Source organism: Aotus nancymaae, unplaced genomic scaffold (genome assembly GCF_030222135.1).
Source record: "Aotus nancymaae isolate 86718 unplaced genomic scaffold, 86718_ANA_hifiasm-v0.15.2.pri h1tg000030l, whole genome shotgun sequence".
NCBI classification, from domain to species: domain Eukaryota; kingdom Metazoa; phylum Chordata; class Mammalia; order Primates; family Aotidae; genus Aotus; species Aotus nancymaae.
The window spans coordinates 7223680-7235154 of record NW_026988443.1 but is presented as its reverse complement, the minus strand read 5'-3'; the positions used below and the strand labels follow the sequence as shown (position 1 = coordinate 7235154).

At 42.7% G+C, this 11475-nt stretch overlaps 1 long non-coding RNA gene across 1 annotated transcript; it reads right to left on the bottom strand.

The window, feature by feature from the left end:
* Positions 1 to 1857: 1857 nt before the first annotated feature.
* LOC105714111 (uncharacterized) lies at positions 1858 to 10588 on the bottom strand. The gene is made up of 3 exons (XR_001106743.2): positions 10532 to 10588; positions 2823 to 2931; positions 1858 to 2130 (listed from the first exon to the last, which is right to left on the bottom strand). It is a non-coding gene; the product is annotated as an uncharacterized LOC105714111 (long non-coding RNA).
* Between the last annotated feature and the right edge of the window lie 887 nt (positions 10589 to 11475).

Sequence of the window (11475 nt, the reverse complement as noted above, 5' to 3'; positions counted from 1 at the left end):
CCTTTTATCTCCTCCCCTAAATTAATAGGCAGTTGCCACAATACCAAAATATTGAATAAAACACTACATCTTCCTTTTATTTTAAATGCCAGTTTTATCATACACAAACTTCTTATATTTACTTGGCAATATTTCTAAGACTTCTGTTCTGTTTCATTAATCCTATGCCACATCACTATAAGATGGTCTCACTCTGTCGCCCAGGCTAGAGTGCAACACGGTGATCTCACTGCAATCTCCACCTCCTGGGTTCAAACAATTCTCCTGCCTCAGCCTCCAGAGTAGCTGGGACTACAGGCATGCACCACCATGTCTGGCTAATTTCTGTATTTTTAGTAGAGATGAGGTTTCACCATGTTGACCAGGCTGGCCTTGAACTCCTGGCCTTGAACTCCTGGACTCAAGTGACCCGCCAGCCTCCCAAAGGGCTGGGATTACAGGTGTGAGCCATCATGCCTAGCTGACTTTATAAGATATTCTAATGGCGGTAGTGAATCTGGAAAGGTTCCTTCGTCCCCTTGCAGGGCATGAGACGGGAGTATGGCTCGTTTCTTCAGTGCCTCGCTCCTCAAACCTCTAGGGGAGCATACAGATGGGCAGGCTGTGGGGCTCCGACCCCACAGCAGTGCCTAGGGATGAATGTTTACAGTCGAAGCACCAGTGGGGCAGGGGGAGGGTTGTTACAGGGTGCTCTTGTGATTTGCCATCTATAGGCAGCTTGTGTAAACCAGCTCAATTGGACCCCCTTGTTTATCACAAGGACAGAGGGCTTTCTTTTTTTTTTTAACTGTGCTTTAGATTCTGGGGTGCATGTGCAGACCATGCAGGATTATTGCAAAGGTACATACATGGCAAGGTGGTTTGCTGCCTCCATCCCCCTGTCACCTATATCTGGCATTTCTCCCCATGTTATCCCTCCCCAACCTCCCCACCCCCTGTTGTCCCTCCCATAGACATCCCCCCCAGCAACAGACCCCAGTGTGTGGTGCTCCCCTCCCTGTAGGACAGAGGGCTTTCTCTATCCCGGGATCGTATCACACATGGGCTTGGAGAATAAGTGCAAGGTTTTGTTGAATAGGAGCGAGATGGTTTTCCCCTAGAGTTGGGCCTTTTGGTGGCCTGACTGGACTACTCAGGTAAAACTCTGTGTCATTCCGCCGGTGTGCTCTCCGCGACCAGCTGTTTGCACCTTCTTCTACCCACATGTTCCTCATGATGTCCAGCCGCTGGTGTATCTGCCCGCTATGGTCTTGGGTTTTTATGGGCCCAGAATGGGGGCGTGGCAGGCGAGCGTAGTCGGAAAATGCAACATTTGGGTGGAAGGTAGGAGTGCCTGTCTTCACCTAGGTCTGTGAGTGTGGAGCCCTAGCCGGAGACCACGCCTCTCTCTACCCAGCATTTCCCTGCCCCACTTCCCTATCATTTAAAGGGATCACATTCTTCCCTTCCCAGCACTGCTGTATCAGGAGGAGAAATTCTCCCTTTTCTTCCTCTTTTCCAAGCATTCTTGATTATTCTTATGCATCTTTTCTTCCTCCTAAACTCTAAAATTATTTTATGAAGTGAAAAAAATCATGAGAAATCACGATTCATTTGTAGTCTAATTTGGGGGGGCGTGTAATGATTAGTGTAATTAAATTATCTTTCTGTGGCTCTGGACAAAGGGGGGGTGTTCTTCAGAATCATCCCTATTGGACAGATGTTTCTTTAAATTAAAACAAAACAAATTCTTCTCCTGAATACTTTTTAATGTCAGAGAAACTGTGAATATAGAATTGTTCTTGCTTTAGATTTCTTCCTTTTTACGGACTTTCTTACAGCAAGGCATGAGGAAGTAGCAGACACTCACTGGAAAGATTTGTGAAAGAAAATTAAGTTTTACTTAGGAAAGAAAAACTTTAACAGAAAGACCTGGAAAGAGATCCCATTTTGGGCGACAGCTACCTGGACAATACTCTGTTCTTAGGATGTGGCCGTCTGGTCCTCTCCCTTTCTTCTTGCTATGCTCCAAAGAGCAAATGTTTGGCATTTAGGAGTCTTTTTTTTTTTCTTTTGACTTGAAAAGACATACATCAATGATTTTACCATTGCTTTGAAAACTAATCTTCTAAGGCCAGAGAAGAAATAGTTCTTTAAAAAAAAATTAAATTGTACTTTTTTTAGATTTTATTATTTTGGCTGTTATTTAAGAATGGTGAGAAAGTTTTACAGCCTCGTGGAAAAGAGATGTAGATTTCTTCCACAAACTATCAAAAGTAGTGAATCTATTTAAATCAGAACATGATACTTTCATAATTGTGTGGATGTGCGTGGAGAAGAGAGTGGGTAAGTTTGCTTATTTGTAAAAGGAGTGAAAACCTTCTAAGGCACAAATAAAGATGCATCACATATGATATCGTTATATCCTGTGGCAAAAATCTATTATGAAAAATTATAAATAGTACTGCTGGGAATAAAATGATTGAGAATACAACCTTTAGTTTTAAAATCATTTTTTCACAGTTATTTTAGAATAAATCCAATTCAAATGCAAAATTCTTCAGCCAAGAGATATGGGTTAGCATTAAACCAAATGCTAAAAGCTCTTACATTGCATTTTATTTATCCAGTTTAAGAAAACTCAGAAATGTCCAAAAGGTTACATTCTTGATCCTATCATCATAATGTAAGTCTGATGCATTCTTTTTCAAATCGTTTTTTACATTCAACAAGAGGACAGATGGCTTCTTGGTCCTCTCCTGGAATTTCCAGCCCTACTATGGATGTTTCCGTTTGCTCTGCTTCTCTGGGTGAGGGTGAGTGTCTGACTGTGTGAAATGTACCTGAACAAAATGCCAGACATGTCCATCAAGTGATCCTTTTTTCAGTCCAGTAATCATGTCTGATACAGTGTTCACAGGATCATCTTTTGTTTTCTTAAATTGAAACTGCCTATGCGGGAACAAGAGAGAGATTATGTTGAAAACATTTTGGCAACCACAGCGATGGGTTTGCAACTCAAGTAACAAACTGCACCCATTAGGTTTCTCCACTAACAGCTGGTTGTGTTAACCTATCAGATTTCCAGGATTGGGACCGGCCACATTAAAAAGAAACAATCTCTACAAGGTTTTGACATCAGATTTTCTTTGATAAATATATGGGAGGAAAGGACCCTTCTGTAATTTGTCTCTGGTGTTTACAGGTATCTCTGGCTTTGAAAGTAGAATAGATATGCAAATAGGAAACACCATGGCTGAATTTGTTTCAGATGTTCTCTGTTTATAGAAATACAAGATTCATTTGTTGTACCTGGTGGCTATTAACTGCTCTAATTGTGCTGTAGACTCGTTAATAAGTTTGTTGAAGTTGCACATTATAATTTTAAAGGAGTTAATTGAATACTAATCCAATGCGCAGCACAAAAATTATTTGAACCATTCCAAGGAAAGCCGAAAATCCCACCAGCTGCCTTGGTCCTAGTAAATCCCTACCCCTGTGAAACTGAGAAAATGAATATTCAATATTTTTTCCATTTGAATCTCTTGACATTCTATTGATTCACTTTATTTTCCCAACAATGTTCTGACAGGTTTCCCAATGTGCATTGTGCACATTCTTTGATATTCATCTTGTGATTGCCTTTGAAAATGAGCACCGTGGCCAACTTTGGGCTAGGGCTTAGAACTCAGGAGGTCCTAGCCCCTCACATCCCAGAAGCCAACACATTAATAGAATTTTACTATATTACCATGCAATCCTCACATCTGGGACAGAGTCGAACATCAGAGGATGAAGGAAGTTTGAGAGTGCATGAAACCCAAAATATGTCTGTGAACCAGGTTACTGCTCTGGGGGACTTAGAGTGGGGCCAGGAGAAGTGGGAAATGGCTGAACCTACAGATTGTTATAGTGGGCCAAGCGAGGTGGCTGAACCCTCTAATCCCAGCAATTTGGGAGGACAAGGTAGGAGGATTGTTTGAACCCAGGGCTTTGAGACAAGCCTGGACAACCTAATGAGACCCCCACCCCTACAAAAAATACAAAAATTAGCCCAGCATTGTGGAAGGCACCTGTGGTCTCAGCTACTTGGGAAGCTGAAGTGAGAGGATCACCTGAGCCTAGGAAGGTCAAGGCTTCAGTGAGCCGTAATCACGCCACTGCACTCCAGCCTAGGTGACAGAGGAAAACCTTGTCTCAAAAAAAAAGAGAGAGTGAGAGAAAAGAAAAGATTGTGTGTGCTAGGAGAAGAAAGTGAAAGAAAAGCAAATCACTTAGAGGTGAAAAAGCAGGAAGTAGAAGCAAATAGATGTGGCAGGAAGGTAGCACTCATTTCAACAATTTTTGTAAAAGGAATATAGTCCATTGGTTGTTAGAGAAGTGGCCTGACTCATATAGAGGAAAGAGAGCACAGGAACAGGTGAATCTCCTGTTGTTGCAAGATCTAAAAGCCAGTTGGTCAATATCATCAGTCTAGGGGGTGCCATTAGCACACAATCAGGTGACACAGGCTCTTTCTTTCCATTAAAATGGTGTTCTTTGTTAGAAGAGGGGCCTTGCCTCTGTAAAAACTAAATGTTGACCAGAGTTCTTCAGAGTAATGAATGGGGTGTGTGGATTTTTCCCAGAGAGCCTCCTGATCAGCAATATGGTCTTCTCCATATGCTGTGTCTAATCATTTTGTAACAGGAGCTTAAGTTTATTCATTTTTGAATTTCTTGTCTCCTAGCTCCAAGCAATGCAGATCTTGTACTCTCAATAGTGTTTGTAAAATGAATGAATGAATGAATGAAAAGTCCATGGTCTGTAATGTAGAAAATGTCAGTTTGGCTTAGCTCTCAAATAGGATTCATTTCTTTTCAGATGATGAGTAGCTATGTTAAGCAACTGCTTGTCTATCTGTGTATAATTGATCTTATTGACTTTAAAGATTAAGTTGCAAATAGACAGATAGAGTGCTACATAGATACACATTCTTTGACACATCTGTGAAACCCAAGATGTGTTTAAATGATGATGTCTTTGGAATTGCATCTTGAAGGTAGGATATTCTGTCCATTTCTCTCCTAACCATTTTAGCAGCTAAGATCTCAGACTTCTCCACAATTTAGGTCCCTGGTTAAATTAAGGAGCCTGTTCAATCAAAAAATATCAAGCTGGCTGTTTTGACTGCTTGAGTATTGACTTCGGCAAGCAGGCTGTGAGCTGAAACAAAACCTATCCAATGACAGGGAGAGGCAAGGGGCCTGTCTACCTCCTAGGGCTGCAATGCTGACACCTACCATGCCGAAGACAGAAAGCAGAGCCACCAACTACAGCTATCAACCTCCCTCCCACATAGGCGTCCATGGAGCTTAGTTTGGCCCCAAGGTGTGAGCTCTTAGGCAACATGGGAGCCCAGTAAGGCACACTGATGGTCAACCTGGCTCTATAAACACAAGAGAAGGATGCTTTTTTGGTGGCCTTGTGCTAGGACCCTCCACGTTGGGCTTGGGTGGCAGTCTCCTGTAGAGAAACCATTTGCTCCTCCAAATCTGGGACGGAAAACTTTTACCACCTACCAAGGCTGGTGCCCCTTAGTCTGCGGAGGCTCTGATGGAGTGGGGGAGAATTTTCAACTTAAGTCCTTAAAAAAAGGGGAAAAGGAGGCTATCAAACAAATAAATGTAATAGGAGTAGACCTCTTTCATTTGAATTTTTAAAAAAATATCCCTCTGTTAATGACTTGGTGATTTTCACAGTACTAAATGTGCTGACTTAAAAAATCCGTGGGAGGTCAATAATTTTCCCTCTGCCTGTCACTGTGCTGATTGTGGTCCCCATGCACCTTGATTACAGCACCTACAGGTGGAGAATTATACAGTGTTTACATTAATCAGAATAGATTTACTGAGAGAAATAAACCTGCTGGCTTCCTTAGAGTTGCGCTCTCATCAGGCAGCTACTGGGCTGGCCAGCCTGTGGGTTAGTGCCTGGTCTAGGAGCCCAGACCCCAGTCTCACAGCAATAGATGGTCTCAGAGCATCTCTATCCTAAACTGGTGTGCTGGTACTTAGCTAATGAATCAGCAGAAAGTTCTATTAATAGAAACTGCATTTAAGAATTTTGAAATCAAAGGAGGGAAGTGTGTGTGTGTGTGTGTTTGTGTGTTTGTAAAGAGAGAGAGGGCAGAAGGAGAGAAGAAAAGAGCCAGAGAGACTGTGCAATTGTTAGAGAACTGACTTCATTCTCTATGGCCACGAGGAACAGGAGAAACATGGGTACTAGAGGCATACATTGCCTCCCATCCCAAGTCTTATTTTTATATAAAGAAGAAGAGTAGAAGAGAAACTCGGTTGGGAAATTTAAAAACGACTAAAGAAGGTGCATGCAGCTGTCCAGTTGGGATGTGGGAAGAGAAGAGGTAGGTTTTGCCATATGTTTGTTGTTTTCTAATTCATTTTTCTTTTGCGTTTTGCATGAGGCTTTATTGTACATTGGATGACGGGAGGCCAACAGCCTCCATTGACCCAGAGGGCCAATATGGGTGAGTAACTAAAGTCACCAGCTCTTTGCTTAATCTCTGTCCTTCACATTCCTCATCCATAAAATGGGCTTAACAGTACTTGTCTCACAAGGTAATTGTGAAGGTTTATCGCAATAATATGCATAAAGTGCTCACAATAGTGCCTGGCACTTAGTAGGTGCTCAATTACAGTTACCTATTATTATTATTATTATTACTTTTTAGAGATGATGTCTCGTTCCATCATCCAGGCTGGAATGCAGTGATGCAATCGTAGCTGACCACAACCTTGAAAAGTTACCTGTTATTGTCAAAAGCCATTGAGAAGGTTGACTATTAAAGAGTCAATGAGACAGTTTCTAGTTCTGCCTCTACTAGTTAATAGCAATGTGATGTTACTCAAGTTTCTAAACCTTTCTAAGCCTTAGTTCACTCATCCATAAAATGGCGATTACAGTACTTGTCAATGAGGATTGGACAAAAGATGCTTTGCACATAGTAAGCCCTCATAAGTATTAGCTATTAGCAACAAATGTGGGAATTTTCTAATCTGTAAGAAACGGACACAGCCCTAAGTGTTTGCCTGATCAAGCTGCGAAGTCACTACCTTTTCCTCAAGATAGATCTTAATTCTTTCATCATTGAATAGTCAACACCCTCCTCAGCATGCTGGGCCTGGGATTTTGGTTATGTCTAGATTTGGCCAATAGAGTCCTGAGAGTACATCTCCATCCTAGAAAAGGAGTTTGCAAAACTGTAGCGTGTACTCGAGAGAGAAACCCCCAGGTATGTCCCAAAGATGGAGTAGAGCCACAAGAAAATATTTCAATAAAAACAATTTGCATAGCATTTCAGAGCAAGGTTCTTAAACTGGTTCCATTCATGAAAAGAGTACATGAGGGTTTTATATTTTTGAAAGAATTCATTCATTAGTCTTTGGGAGGCTCAGTCCTGCCATTACCGTGAACAGGCGTCTGGTCTCCTTGGTGGGCACCACACCCAAGAGGCACAAAAGCTTCTCCTGGCTTGAGGCCACCAGCAAAGGCAGCCTGTGCTTCTCCAGCATCTTGGCTCTGGGTTGAGTCTCCCCCTTGAATGGTTTCTCTGCAGGAACAATTTTAAGGTTAAAAAAAAGTCAAAAGAGGAAGAAAAAGAAAGGAAAAGAGGGACACCTCACTTTTCTATCTCTACCTGGCCTCATTTACTGCTCTTTTACATTCATTGTAAAAATCCAAAGTCCAAGTGGGAAAGAGAGAGTTCCCAGGCAAAAGAAGATTTTGCTATCATTTGCCAGAACATTCCTTCTTCCTGTTGCCCGTGACTGCAGCCCTCCCTCGCCAGTAATAATGAGCCTGCTAAATGCTTATGGAGGTATGTTGTTAGGCTGGGGCACTTGGAGCTAATTCTAGAAGGTTCAAATCTTCAGAATGTTACTTCTTGTTTCACTGGTCCAGAAAGAGCTGCTCAGACTGTAAGACTGGCAGAAAGGAAGGGCACAGTGTAAACACAGTCCCCGTCTCACCTGGAGCCCTTTCTGCCACTTGCAATTATACGGTTTCATTTCAGTGCTTGCAGCTGAAGCTGACCTTTCTTTGCATTACAGCTAGTTTCATTAACATCCTTTCTTTCCTTCCTTGGTGTGAGGTTTTATAATTTGGTTTTGATGACCAGATTGCTCTGGGGCTCACAGGCAGCGTGTGGCACCATCCTGGGCACACTGGATACTTACAAAAGACTTAGATGCAATTCTTGCTGCTGAATTCCAGTTGGAACTTACAAAATAGATGAGGTTGACAGAGTGAATGTCTGATTGTTAGAAACCTAGTGTTTTAGAACCAAAACGGATTTCAGGACTTAACAAGGAACTAACCCCTCTTTTTAAAAATAATGGAAGTGAGGCTCAGACATCACAGGAGACATGAACAAGGACACTTGGTTACAGCATAGCCAAAATACAAAGACACATTTTTGCCCTGAGATTGGCCACAATACGGAATAACAGTTTTGCCACCAATCTTGGACAGTCTCAAGATATGTAACTAATGTAAGTCTTCGAAATGATACATATTAGAATATTTTAAGATTAATCTTTTCATCCAGATAAGATGAAATGGCTTTAGAACTTTTGCTTTAATGGGAAGAGAAGGCTAATTGTCACACTCTTTGCTTGTATCTAAATGTGTGCTTAAGAGTGTGAAATCACTTGGTAGAATAGTCCTTAAAAACGATCATGAACAATGGTCATGGAAAAGGAAGCTGTGGGACTCTGCAGTGAGAAAAGGGTCTCTAGGTAAAGATTCACTTTGCCAGGAAACCTCACAAATTATAAACTAGGGGCATTTCCAGATGAGTGGTATGTTACTTTATGGTTCTTTGAAGCACGTGTGAATCACTCTGATTATATGAAGAACTGGTTTTATGACATGAGCTTATGTGGTATCTCAGCTCCCAATTGGCTATCCTGGAGGAAGCAAAGACAGTGTGGTTAATCAAGAGAACCTAAACTAAATTTCTAGACCTGATTTCTGACCTTAGTTCTGCCTCCAACCAGCTGTGTAACTGGGCAAATTACTTTGCCTCTATCAATTTTGGTTTCCTGACTAAAGATTTGTACAAGAGGGTCTCTAATAAGTTGCCAGGTTGAGAAGGAAAAAAAAAGGAAGGAAGGAAAGAAAGAAGGAAGGGAGAAGGAAGGGAGGGAAGAAAAACCAAAACAGAAAGAACACAGAGGCATCCAGTTACATTTGGATATCAGATAAACAATTCATGCCTCGTGTAATATCTGGGACGTACTTTACGAAAATCAAACCACTATCCTTCTTTTTCTGAAATTCAAATGTAACTGGGTGTTCTGTAATTTATCTGGCAACCCTAGGCCTCAAATTCTATAATTCATGATTCTGACTGTCTTTGCTTCTAAAAGTGTATGAAGGGGAAAGAGAGAGAAAGAGAGAGAGAGAGAGAGAGGAGCAATCCCCTGAAAGCACTCAGCAGCTGATTGCTAGTCTGCAAAAGGACAGCTCATGGCATTAGAGGACCACTGTTTTAGAAAAGTTCCTTTAGGCTGAGAGGCAGCCATGGAGAAAACAACACCTTTTCCTGATGGCCTAGGCCCCTCCCATGGCTGTCCAGAGAGCCAGACCTCTTTGCGGGTCCAGGGAGCTCTGTCCCCTGAACCGTCTCAGTGGCAGGCAGTGCTGTGCTGAGTGCCCTAAGAAAAAGCCTAGTGAAGAAAGATATCTCTTGTCGCTTCCATAAACAAAGACAAATGCAATTAATCCCTGTTGTGAGCCACGAGGCACCCAGAATCAGAGAATCCCCACAAGACTGGCCTAAACAAACCATCCTTAGGTGGAAACCAGGAATGGATCCAGCCTCCCCTTTCTCCCCAAGTGATGTGGAGATGGACAGCACCCACCCCAACCTGTTTGTTACGGGACTGAGTAGGAGCGGGACGATAGAGCAAGATAGAGAGAGGAGAGGATGCTGGAAGGCAGTGTTGCAGTCAGTTAGCATAGTTAGAAGTGGGATGAAAATACTGAGATTTCCAGCACAACCTTAAAAAATAATTGCAGATAACACTTTATTCTTTGTTACAGTGACGTTCCTCCCTTAAGCATAATGACTGCTTCTTTGGTCCATTTAGTTTGGGTCTTTTGCAATTTATCAGAGATGAGTTCCCTGGAGTCTGAGATCCCATTCAAAGCAGTGTGGACGCATGCATAAGTGTGTTGATTGCATTTCCACAATCCTCAGATTCTGCCTTTGAGAGAGGCTGTCCCTCCACTGATTCCTGGAATGGATGGGCAAACAGAGCCTTAGTGTCTCCAAAAGCACTTCTGAATCCCCCTCACCACCACCGCAGGCCGCCAGGAAACGAATTAACCTGGACACCCAGACAGCTGCCATTAACTCGACCTCCCCTCCATAAAGAAGCACACAGAGCCAGAGTGTAAAGAGGATATGGTTAGGGTACGATGTTTAACAGAGAGAAAGAAAAGAGGAGAAACAACTCTTTGCTTTACATGCAAATAAACTCGACTTCACCTTTAAAGCTGAAAACCTGTGCCCTTGGCAAGACGTTTGGGGACTGTTCCAGAGATATTAATCTTCCTCCGTTTACATGTTAAATAAGCCTTTGGAAACGGTTTCTCCAGCACTGTTTTTTCTCTCCGGCACAATCTCCTTCTCTCTTTTTTTAGTACAGTCAGAACTCCCCAGCAGCCAGAAGCCCTGGGGGCCGAAGGTGGAGGCACCAGCACGTGTGGATTTCAGAGCCATCCCCGGCGGCGGGCTGGTGGGGCGGCCGGGCCAGGACTGCCAGCAGATGGCGCTGTGCCGCACGTTATGGACCCTAGTGTGCCCGGCCGGCGCTGGGAAGGAGACAGACGGCTCAAAGTTTCTAGTGCCATTCCTGGACTGAAACAAATGTTTGTGGAATTAAGTAGTGATTTCCTTTAGTCTGCGCCACTCTCTTACTGGCTGTGTTTTCAGGCCTAGATGTTAACATATGCCACATATTACTTTTTTTTTTTTTTTTTCCTGGTGAAATCAGGGGTTTCCAAGCACTCAGCCTCATCCTAAGTGTTCATGTCAACTAGCAAAGGTCTGCATTTTCTGATAAAATAACTCATAAAACTTCCATATTAAGAGCTAAAATGGTTTGGAAGACAAAGGAGTGCTGAGAAATGTAAGTAAATAGAGCACCTAAGATTTTGTCTTTCTAAATAAACAAAGCGGGGAGGGGGTGTTCCTTTGCTAGGCTCAAAAATTACGCATGAGAGCGGGCAGGAGGAGATTCCAGGTATTCGGGGGCGGGGGGAAGTGTCTCTGGCTACTGGGGGGAAAGGGGTTGCATTATGTGATTGCTGGAAACAAGAAGGTGCAATGATCATAGATGTAGAATCGTGGAGAAGATTTAGGATCTGTGCGGAATATCCAAGGCACAGCCAGAAGTCTGGGTTTTCAGAACCCGGTTAAACAACAATGGG